General features: G+C 38.5%; 1 pseudogene; it reads right to left on the bottom strand.

Moving 5' to 3' along the window:
• Positions 1-2,344: 2,344 nt before the first annotated feature.
• LOC118916144 (cyclin-G1-like) lies at positions 2,345-3,278 on the bottom strand (annotated as a pseudogene).
• Positions 3,279-11,978: the final 8,700 nt, after the last annotated feature.

Genomic DNA, 11,978 nt, shown 5'->3' with positions numbered 1-11,978 from the left:
TCCATTTCCTGGCTATTGTAAATAGTGCTGTGATAAACATAGGGGTGCATATGTCTTTTTGAAACTGGGCTCCTGCATTGTTAAGGGTAAATTGCTAGGAGTGGAATTCCTGGGTCAAATGGTATTTCTATTTTGAGTTTTCTGAGGAACCTCCATACTACTTTATACAATGGTTGAACTAATTTACATTCCCACCAGCAGTGTAGGAGGGTTCCCCTTTCTCCACATCCTCACCAACATTTGTTGTTCTTTGTCTTTTGGATGGTGGCCATCCTAACTAGTGTGAGGTGATATCTCATTGTGGTTTTAATTTGCATTTCTCTGATGATTATCGATGTGGAGCATCTTTTCATGTGCCTGTTGGCCATCTAAATTTCTTCTTTGGAGAACTGTCTGTTCAGATCCTCTGCCCAATTTTTATCAGGTTAGTTGCTTTTTGTTTGTTGAGGTCCATGATCTCTTTATATATTTTGGATATCAACCTCTTATTGGATTTGTCACTTATGAATATATTCTCCCATACTGTAGGATGCCTTTTTTTTTCTACTGATGTTGTCCTTTGTTATACAGAAGGTTTTTAGTTTGATATAATCCCCCTTGTTCACTTTTGCTTTTGTTTCTATTGCCCAGGGAGATATGTTCATAAAGAAGTTGCTCATGTTTATGTCCAAGAGAGTTTTGCCCATGTTATTTTCTAAAAGTTTTATGGTTTCATGACTTAGATTCAGGTCACTGATCCATTTTGAGTTTACTTTTGTGTATGGAGTTAGGCAGTAATCCAGTTTCATTCTCTTACACATGTCCAGTTTTGTCAACACCAATTGTTGAAGAGGCTGTCATTTCCCCTTTGTATATCCATGGCTCCTTTATCATATATTAATTGACCATATATAGTTGGGTTAATATCTGGACTCTCTGTTATGTTCCACTGGTCTGTGGGTCTGTTCTTGTGTCAGTTTCCAAATTGTCTTTACTATTGTGTCTTTGTAGTAGAGCTTGAAGTTGGGAAGGGAGATCCCCCTGCTTTATTCTTCCTTCTCAGGATTGCTTTGGCTCTTTGGGGTCTTTTGTAATTCCATATGAATTTTTGTTTGCATTTCAATAACTTTATTGAAAGGTATATCCTTTCATAACAAAACTTAATGATAGCTGGTTAGGTTACCTCTGCCAATTCAAAATGAACACTGATGTATTAAAAATGTTGAAATATATCAGCCTTTTGGGAAAACTGAAACATTATCCATAAAACAGTTTACAAAAGTGTAAGATATACTGTGGTTCTTTGGTTTATTATCAGTTATTTATTCATGACTTGATGTCAAAATCGGGTACTGCCATCCTGGATGGACTTGGGCTGCACACTGCACTGAGTAACCATTCACAACACTTTTAACACTGTAGATCTCCTTACACTGACCGACTTAGTAGAAAATCCTGAACACTACCTTTGAAACCTCATAATTATGAAGATACCTGTTTACTTTTCTTAAGATCTTCCTTTTTGCACAGTAGGGGCAAATAGTGGAAGTATATTCACTTCCTTTTAAAGAAAATTTGAATTTAGAAACAATGGCATTTTTATACAATCAGTCCTTAGTATAAAAACTTCTGGAGTGTTAGTAAGTTTTTGTAGTGATATAAATTTGATTTACTGACAAAAACAAATTTTCTGGATAGGACTAGATGATGCAGATTTTGTATAAAAATTTGTCATGGATACAAACATCACTTGTTTTCTAGAAAAAAACTTTGAAGATAATATGTCAAGATTACTAGGTCTGCAGTTTTTTGCTTTATATAAAATGCTCTCAAATTTAAATGTAATTCCTATATAGCAATGAAGTCCACATTTCTGGATAGTCAATTAGTTGCTTTATGGGTGACAACAACCACTTTTACTGCTTAAAATAGTAACACTTGTTATACCTTGAAAGTGATTTCTGAAATGTTGGTTTTGATATAAGCCTCATAAATTTAAAATTTAAAATTTATGTTAAGTAGGTCGCCATTTTTAATATCATCTAAATGCAATATACTGACCCAATATAGAAAGTTGGATCAATGTTAGAAATGAAGATTCACAGCTTATCTTGACAGGCTTGTCATTAGTGTCTCACATTTATGCTCTTACCCTTGATTTTATGCTTCACAGATGAATTCAAATTTTAGTGTAATTCCACTTCAGAATAATACGAAATTTTCCCAAACCTGAGATCATTAATGCTATTCTGGTCATGATGATTTGAGGTCTCATAGCCTAAATCCAATATATTATTATGGAATCCATAGCTCAGGATTGTGGAGAAGGGCTTCTGAGGAGTTTTCCATTGCCATAATAATCCAGTTAAGGGAACATTTCAGGAATTGTTGGAAGGTGAGTTATTTTGTAGTAAATAACTATGCTTCAGTTTCCATGCAGTATGCCCAGAAATAATCCATTTCAACTTCTGAACATTTGGTTTGGAACACTTGTTTGATGAATATTCAGTTAAACACTTGGATATGAGTTCTTGACAGAAGGTCAAATCTCTGCCATTTACCTTGGAATGTGTCTGAAGACATTCTACTCCTTCTGTTAACTCAACATACTTCTGTGCTTGGATCTCCAGTGCAGTGATAGACAATGCCAACACAGAAGGCTTTGCTTTAGAAAATATGATCCTGCAGTGGCATCCCTTAAGTTGAGCTTCTAGTCTTTCAAAATTAAGGCTATTTCTCTTTTCAAATGGAAAGTTCTCTTGAATGAGTGAGTAATAGAGTTTCAGAAATTGAAAGGCCATAGTAGCTTTAACTTTCCAACACACCTTCTCCAATACAATTTTTTCCATTCTCATCAGGTCTGAAACCATGAACCTATACTGACTTATTCAGATCAAGTCAGTTGCCAGTGGGATATTTCTTTCCTTTTCTATTGATTTTACAGCTAAATAGAAGCAGCTCAGACCAACACACCCAAGGTGTTTGGGCTGTGCCTTTATTTTGGACAGGAATCTGTCCAGTAAATTCACAGTTAGAGAGAACGTTTCCGTGTCAAAGCCAAAAACCGAGTTAGAGTAAGAAGATCATTTACTTCAAAGTCCCTTAGCCTTTCCATCATTCTGAGGCTATTATCATGTGCTGGTTCAATTAGTCTCAAGCTACAGACCTCTAGCTGACATCTCAACTCCTGTTCCAAAAGGGCATTCAGCTGGTGTAGCAGTTTCTGAGAGTCAGCTGTTAGTACTTGTATCATCTTGCTACTGCGGCTCCTCGGCGATAAGCATCCTCCCTGGGCCTGCTCTCACTTCACCCCACAATACTAGACCTGAGAGGCCTACAAGACTAGGGCACTCGCAGGGAAGAGGGAAGAGGCCCAGGGAGGGAGAACAATCCTGGGTGGAGGTCTCCGTAGCACCGCCTGTACACACCACCCATCTCAGGGTCAGGTCAGAGCCCAAGGGGCTGATTCCATATGAATTTTAGAACTATTTGTTCCAGTTTGTTGAAGAATGCTGTCAGTATTTTGATAGGGATTGCACTGAATCTGTAGACTGATTTAAGCAGGATGACCATTTTGACAATATTAATTTTTTCTACCCAAGAGCATAGGATGAATTTCCATTTGTTACTGTCCTCTTTAATTTCTCTTAAGACTGTCTTGTAGTTTTCATGGTACAGGTCTTTCACTTCCTTGGTAAGGTTTAGTCCTAGGTATTTTATTCTTTTTGATGCAATTGTGAATGGAATTGCTTTGCTGATTTCTTTTTTTGCTAGTTCATTGTTAGTGTATAGGAATGCAACAGATTTCTTTGTATTAATTTTGTATCCTGAAACTTTGCTGAATTCAGATGTTAGTTCTAGTGGTTTTGGAGTCAGTTCTTTAAGGTTTTTTATGTGCAATTTCATGTCATCTGCAAACAGTGACAGTTTGGCTTCTTCCTTACCAATCTGGATGCCTTTTATTTCTTTGTGTTTTCTGATTGCTGTGGCTAGGATCTCCAGTACTGTGTTGAACAAAAGCAGAGAGAGTGGACATGCTTGTCTTGTTCCTGATCTTAGGGGAAAAGCTTTCAGCTTCTCACTGTTAAATATGTTGTTGGCTGTGGGTTTGTCATATATGGCCTTTATTATGTTGAGGTACTTTCCCTGTATAACCATTTTGTTGAGAGTTTTTATCATCAATGGATGTCAGATTTTGTTGAATGATTTTTCAGCATCTATGGAGATGATTATGAGGTTTTTGTCTTTTTGTTGATGTGGTGGATGATGTTGATGGATTTTTGAATGTTGTACCATGCTTGCATCCCTGTAATGAATCTCACATGATTATGGTGTATGATCCTCTTGACATATTTTTAAATTCGATTTGCTAATATTTTGTTGAGTATTTTTGCATCTATGTTCATCAGGAATATTGGTCTGTAGTTTTCTTTTTTGTGGTGTCTTTGCCTTGTTTTGGTATTAGAGTGGTGCTGGATTCATAGAATGAGTTTGGAAGTATTCCCTCTTCTTCTATTTTTTGGAAAGCTTTAAGGAGAATGGGTATTATGTCATCTCTAAATGTCTGATATAATTCAGTGGTGAATCCATCTGGTCCACTGGTTTTGTTCTTGGGTAATTTTTTTTATTACTGATTCAATTTCACTGCTGGTAATTGGTCTGTTTCGATTTTCTGTTTCTTTCTAGGTCGGTCTTGGAAGGTTGTATTTTTCTAGAAAGTTGTCCATTTCTTCTAGGTTATCCAGTTTGTCAGCACATAATTTTTCATAGTATTCTCTAATAATTGTATTTCTGTGGTGTCTGTCATGACTTTTCCTTTCTCATTTGTGATTCTGTTTATGTGCATAGACTCTCTTTTTTTCTTGATAAGTCTGGCTAGGGGTTTATGTATTTTGTTTATTTTCTTGAAGAACCAGCTCTTGATTTTACTGACTCTTTCTATTGTTTTATTTTTCTCAGTTTTATTTATTTGTGCTCTAATCTTTATTACGTCCCTCCTTCTACTCACTTTGGGCCTCATTTGTTCTTCTTTTTCTAGTTTCATTAATTGTGAGTTTAGACTGTTCCTATGGTATTCTTTCCTGAGGTAGGCCTGTATTGCAAAATACTTTCCTCTTAGCACAGCCTTCACTGTGTCCCACAGATTTTGTGGTGTTGAATTATTGTTGTCTTTTGTATCCATAGATTGCTTAATTTTTTATTCAATTTGGTCATTGAACCATTGATTATTTAAGAGCATGGTATTAAGCCTCCATGTGTCTGTGGGCTTCTTCATTTTCCTTGTGTAATTTATTTCTAGTTTCATACCTTTGTGATCTGAGAAGCTGGTTGGTACAATTTCCATCTTTTTTAATTTACTGAGGCTCTTTTTGTAGCGTAGTATATGATCTATTCTTAAAAATGTTCCATGTGCACTTGAGAAGAATGTGTATCCTGTTGCTTTTGGATGGAGTGCTCTGTAGATGTCTGTTAGGTCCATCTGTTCTACTGTGTTGTTCATTGTCTCTGTGTCATTACTTATTTTCTGTCTGGTTGATTTGTCCTCTGGAGTGAGTGGTGTGTTGAAGTTTCCTAAAATGAGTGCACTGCATTCTATTTCCCCCTTTAATTCTGTTAATATTTGTTTCACATACGTAAGTGATTCTGTGTTGGATGCATAGATATTTATAATACTTATGTCGTCTTGTTGGACTGACTCCTTTATCATTATGTAATGTCCTTCTTTGTCTTTTGTTACTTTCTTTGCTTTGAAGTCTGTTTTGTCTGATACAAGTACTGCAACTCCTGCTTTTTTCTCCTTATTATTTGCATGAAATATCTTTTTCCATCCCCTTACTTTCAGTCTGTGCATGTCTTTGGGTTTGAAGTGAGTCTGTTGTAGGCACAATAGAGATGGGTCTTGTTTCTTTATCCATTCAGTGTCTCTCTGTCATTTTATTGGTGCATTCAGACCATTTACATTGAGGGTGATTATTGATAGGTATGTACTTATTGCCATTGCAGGCTTTATATTCGTGGTTACCAAAGATTCAAGGTTTACTTACTTACTATCTAAGAGTGTAACTTAACTCAGTATGATATTACAAACAGAATCTAAAGGTTCTTTTTTCTCCTCCTTTTTCTTCCTCCTTCATTCATTATATACTAGGTATCATATTCTGTACTCTTTGTCTATCCCTTGACTGACTTTGTGGGTAGTTGATTAAATTTTGCATTTGCATTAATAATTAAGTATTCTACTTTCTTAATGTGGTTTTATTACCTCTGGTGACAGCTATTAAACCTTAGGAACACTTCCATCTATAGCAGTCCCTCCAAAATACAGTGTAGAGATGGTTTGTGGGAGGTAAATTCTCTCCGCTTTTGCTTACCTGGAAATTGTTTAATCCTGTCTTCAAATTTAAATGATAATCTTGCCAGATAAAGTATTCTTGGTCTCAGGCCCTTCTTCTTCACTGCATTAAATATATCATGCCACTCCCTTCTGGCCTGTAAGGTTTCTGCTGAGAAGTCTGATAGCCTGATGGGCTTTCCTTTGTATGTGATCTTATTTCTCTCTGTCTGCTTTTAATAGTTTGTCCTTATCCTTGATCTTTGCCATTTTAATTATTATATGTCTTGTGGTTGTTTTCCTTGGGTCCCTTGTGTTGGGAGATCTGTGACCTCCTTGGCCTGAGAGACTATTTCCTTCCCAAGGCTGAGGAATTTTTCAGCAATTACCTCCTCAATGACACTTTGTATCCCTTTCTCTCTCTCTTCTTGTTCTGGTATCCCTATACTGTGAATATTGTTCCATTTCGATTGGTCACACAGTTCTCTCAATATTCTTTCATTCTTAGAGATCCTTTTTCTCTCTGTGCCTGAGCTTCTTTGTAGTCCTCTTGTCTAATTTATATTTCATTTATCGCCTCCTCCACCATATCTAATCTGTCTTTAAAACCTTCCATTGTATGCTTCATTTCTGATACTATGTTCTGTAATGATTGGATCTCTGATGGGAATTCATTCTTAAGTTCTTGAATATTTTTCTGTACCTCCATGAGCATGTTTATGATTTTTATTTTGAAATCTCTTTCAGGAAGATTCATGAAATCGGTTTCATTTGACTCTTCCTCTGGTGTATGTATCATTTTGCTTTGAACCAGGTTCCTTTGACATTTCATATTTGTATATGGTGCCCTCTAGTGCCCAGATGCTCTACTCTCTGGAGCTGCTCAGCCCCTGGAGCAATGTCGGGGGTCTCAGGGGAGCGGTGTTCATGCCTAGTGGGAGGAAAGGGCTGTTTCCTGTTTCCTAGCTGCTATGTCTGCTTCCACTGCCAGAACCAGTGGGCCAACCACACCGGTATAAGCTTCTATGTTTTGAATTTATAGCTGCTGCCAGCAGGATTTCCCTCTTGCTGGCCTGATGCCAGGGCAAGGTTTGCCAATTTGTAAGTTAGCTGCGGGCTGTCCAGGAGGAAGGTGCAGCAGGGTGTGTTGCATGGAGGAGGGCCTTGGAGCTGTGTAGCCAGCCAGAGGGCTGGAGCACCTGAAGATTGTGAAAGTTCCCAACCTGCTGGACAGAGTGCACCTGGACAATTTTGTCTACCTGTCCTTTCTCCTGAGCAGTAAGCTCTGTGAAGTCCTTGTCCCTTTAGCACCCTCTCACTGTTAGGTAGTCTCTCAGACTGCCCACCTTTCTTTTGTCCCAGAGCAGCCAGATATGGATCCCTGTTTTCCACAAGTGGCTGGAATCTCATTCTCTGAAGGTATTCCACCTGTCTTAGCTTTCCAGCTCCCCTTATCACCAGAGCACAATGCAATGTAGGTTTGTGCTCCCAGAGCAGATCTCCAGAGCTAGGTTTTCAGCAGTCCCAGGCCTCTACTCCCTCCCCACTCTGTTTCTCTTCCTCCTGATGGTGAGCTGCAGTGGGGGCATGGCTTGGTTCCCACTGGGCCATGGCTTTGGTATGTTACTCTGTTCTGTGAGGTCTATTCTTTTCTCCATGTGTAGTCTGGCACATCCCTCTTTCCTTTTGCTCTTTCAGGATGAGTTGTAGTGATTATATTTTTGTGTTATATGTGGTTTTAGGAGGTGACCTCTGTCTCTCCTTTCATGCCACCATATTTAATCCATTCTCATCACTCAGCTAATCTTACCAGATGACACTTAACAGGAGGTAATACTTCCTCAGCTTGTGAAGGGAAGATCCAACACTTGGGGATAGATTGGGAAAGGAGGATGGCTGGACACAGCAGTGGTTTGGCAGCTCTATCCTAGTCCTCCTCAAAATCTTGGGGAACTGAGGCTGAAAAGAATGCAGGCTCTTACTAAGAATATGTTACCTATTTTGCAATGAGCACAGGTGTTTGTAGAGAGAATTAGTTTGAAAGGGTATAAAGCATGAAACTCTGTTTCCTGATTGGTTGCTACTTTAAGAGGCCTCATATGCTTTATATATTTGTGGATATGTCTGAGGTAATCATGTTTTCATTTAGAAAACTTATTTTGTATTCCTTTTCCAAAATCTATTCTTCCCCTTATTGCCAAGACATCTATCTTCCTTCAATATTTTCCTATTTTTGTCTCAATACTCTTGTTGAATGTAATCATCAGAGCAAAAAGGCAACAGAATGTAGTAAAAGAGTACTCAGTTGGGAGTCAGGGGACCTGTGTTTTTGCACCAGTTCTACTACCACCTTACCATGAGCTAGTCTTTTCCTTGCTTTGGGCTTCTGTTTCCTTATGTATAAAATAGGGGAATATAACCCCTGACTCATGATAAGCTTGGTCTTGAGATTTCCTTCATGTTCTTATTTCCTAAGCCCTACCTTGAAGTGAATAGAGGACATCCAGACTTCCTTAGAAGGTTTGTGCTAAAAGTCAAGCACACAGCCAAGGATCTTGGCTCTACTATGCAAATATATCTTGAACCTGACTTCTCCTTCCCATGTCTACTGAAAAACTTCTCTGGCCTGAGCCACTAATCTCTCTCCCTGGTTGACTGTAGCAGTCTCCTGGCTACTTCTGTACCTAAAGTAGTCTACTATCAACACAGAAACCAGTGATATTTTTAAAAATTATAGTAAAATGCACATAACAATATTTACCATCCTATTTTTAAGTGTATAATGAATTATTAAGTATATTCACATTGTACACTGATCTTTTGAAAATGTAAATCTTATCATATTCATCCTCTTGCTCAGAAACACCAATAACTATCTGTCTTGCTCAAATTAAAAGCCAAAGTATTCACAATGGCCTCTAAGACCTCATATGACCTAGGTCCCCATCATCCTATGACCTCATTCATTTCCCATTAATCTATTCATCTGTCTGCTGCAGCCCCATGGTCTCCTTACCATTCCTCAAATACACAGGCTTTTCCACTGGCTGTCTCTTTATTTCTGGAATGCCCGTATTCCAGATATCTCCAAAGCCCACTCCCTCATCTCTTTAAGATCTTTGCTCAATGATGACTTCTCAGTGAGGTCTTCCTGGCCAACTGAGTGTTTGGATCCCTGCCATGTTCATATGCTCCTATTACCCCAAATGTTATGGTATTTGGAGATGAGGCATTTGAGAGGTCACTTATTCATGAGGGTGGAGCCCTTATGATTGGTATTAGTGCCCTTATAAAAGAGATTCCAGAAGAATCCCTTGTCCCTTCCACCATATGAAGAAATGGTGAGAAAATGGCTGTCTATGTGCCAGGAAGCAGGTTCTCACTAGACACCAAACCTGATGGTGCTCTCATCTTGGACCTCACATCCGTCAGAATTGTAAGAATCAAATCTGTTGTTTATAAATCACCCAATTTATAGTATTCTGTTATAACAGCCTGAATGGACTAAGATACCACCCTACTTAGAATTGAAGCACTGCACTCTTTACCCACTTCCCCTGCATTATTTATTGCCATATCACATCTTCCATCATCTAACATTTTATGTATGTTACTTAGCTTTTGTCTCTCTTCCTCTTTATTCTGTAAGCTTCATGAGGACTGATATGATTTTGTCTCTCTTATTCAACATTCTATCCTTAGCATCAATAAACAATACACAAAGTAGCTGCTCTACATGTGCTTGTTGAATAAATGAGTTCTTGTGGCCTAAGTCATGAGGAACACCTACTCTGGATGGTGATATACTTAGAAGTGCTAGATTAATGCCTGTTTAAGTGTGTATATCATGTGGGAAGAGGAGGTGCATGGAAGGGGAAAGGAAGATCACACATACCTACCCTGAACCGGGTAAACCCATTCCTGGGAGACTGAGCTATGAGTCAGAAGATTAAGGCTGCACTGTTCAATAGAAACATGATGCAAGCCATAAATTCAAGAAATTTGTGTAATATAAAAATTTCTTGTGGCCATATATTTAAAAGGGTAAAAGGAATATATGAAATTAATTTAAATAATATTTTAACATGGGATATACAATATATTATCATTTCAACCAACAACATATTAATGAATATAACCAAAAAATATTAATGAAATCTTCTATATTCTTTTGGCCTTATTAAGTCTTGGAAATCCTGTGTGTGTTCTAAACTTACAGCACATCTCAATTTGCACTAATCAAGTTTTAAGTGTTCAATAGCCACATGTGGCTAATGACTACCATATTAGATGACAGCTTTAGGAACTCAGGCCAAAGCACTTTCATTCATCTAAGAATGGAGCTAAAAGTATAAATGAGTGCATTTTTGGTCCTGTTGTCTTCTGAAATTCCTTTTTCAGTTCCTGGATGCACTTCACTCTCTCCCTGAAAGAACATGGGGATAGTGTTGCTCTGTGCATTTTTTCATGGGGGAGGGCAAACAGAGGAATAGTTGCAGAACAAGGTGCTGCTTACTTAGAATTCAGATTCTTAGGTCATTGGAGACCAGTGACATCAGCCCTCAACTCAGACTGAATCTCCTTTAACCTCAGCTCATGATGTATAGTTCTTCCTTGCCTTTGCCTATTAGCCTTCAGATCTCCCCTCTTCCTTCCTTGAGCAAGGAAACCTGGAGAGTTCAAATCACAAGGATAAAAATAACTTTCAGTTCAGCAACCCCTTCTCTGAACTGTGAATGTCTCTTAGATTTTTCTCTGCATTCTGAAAAAGATCTTGGAAGGAGGTCACATGTGCATACTTTCCTCCACAACTTTTCTTCTTCCCTCTAGATCTGTCTCTTGTTCAAAAGTCCCTAGGCATTGTAAACCCCCGGCCCACACCCTATTTTCTACTGGGAAATAATCTCTTAAACAACAAATAACTGGGACAATAGTGGCATAACAGTTCCCTATCAATGCAGAATGGGAGTGTCCTGTCCTCACCAGCCCCAGTCCAACTCTGCACTAGCTCTGGTCCAGCTCTGGTTCAGTCCAAGGATCCCTAAGATATAGAAAGGAAGGCAGATTCTTAGGGGTTGACTACATAATTTCACTCCCTTGCAGCTTTTTAATGCTAGAACAAGCCTGGATGGGGGTGAGGATGTTAACAAGAACTGTCGTGGATGGTTTTATCTGAGGACAGAAAGACAGCTTGGTTTAGGGCCCAAGTGTGGAACCAGTGACTTCAAGAACCACCAGATGTGAAGGGCTGTCAGGACTGATAGATGTTTGTCCATTGTACTTTCATATAAAAACATTAAAGAAACTGAGGACTTGTCCAAGACCACATAAGGAGTCAGTGGTACAGCAGAGATTAAGACCCAAAGTTCATGACACCCAAAGTCAAAACCCTACATTTTGGAGTCATTAAATTCATACTGCTCTCCTTAAAGCCAGTGTGGAGTGCATGTGGTACCACAGGTCACTTTTTGGGGAAGAATTTGGGGAGTTTAAGAGGGCTGAACTCCATTTCCTGACCTAGAACATCTGTGCTCTTCTGATTCATTTTTGTGTATATGTATGTGGAAGGGTATATATAAGATTCCAGTACATCTTGACTCTTAAGAGTATGGACTAGAGAGGATTAAAGATGGCGGCATGAAAGGTGAGACAGAGGCTCCCTCCTAAA

This window comes from Manis pentadactyla, chromosome X, assembly GCF_030020395.1.
Source record: "Manis pentadactyla isolate mManPen7 chromosome X, mManPen7.hap1, whole genome shotgun sequence".
In the NCBI taxonomy this organism is placed as follows: domain Eukaryota; kingdom Metazoa; phylum Chordata; class Mammalia; order Pholidota; family Manidae; genus Manis; species Manis pentadactyla.
Note: the sequence above shows the minus strand (reverse complement) of the source record. Positions and strands in the feature narration are given on the sequence as shown.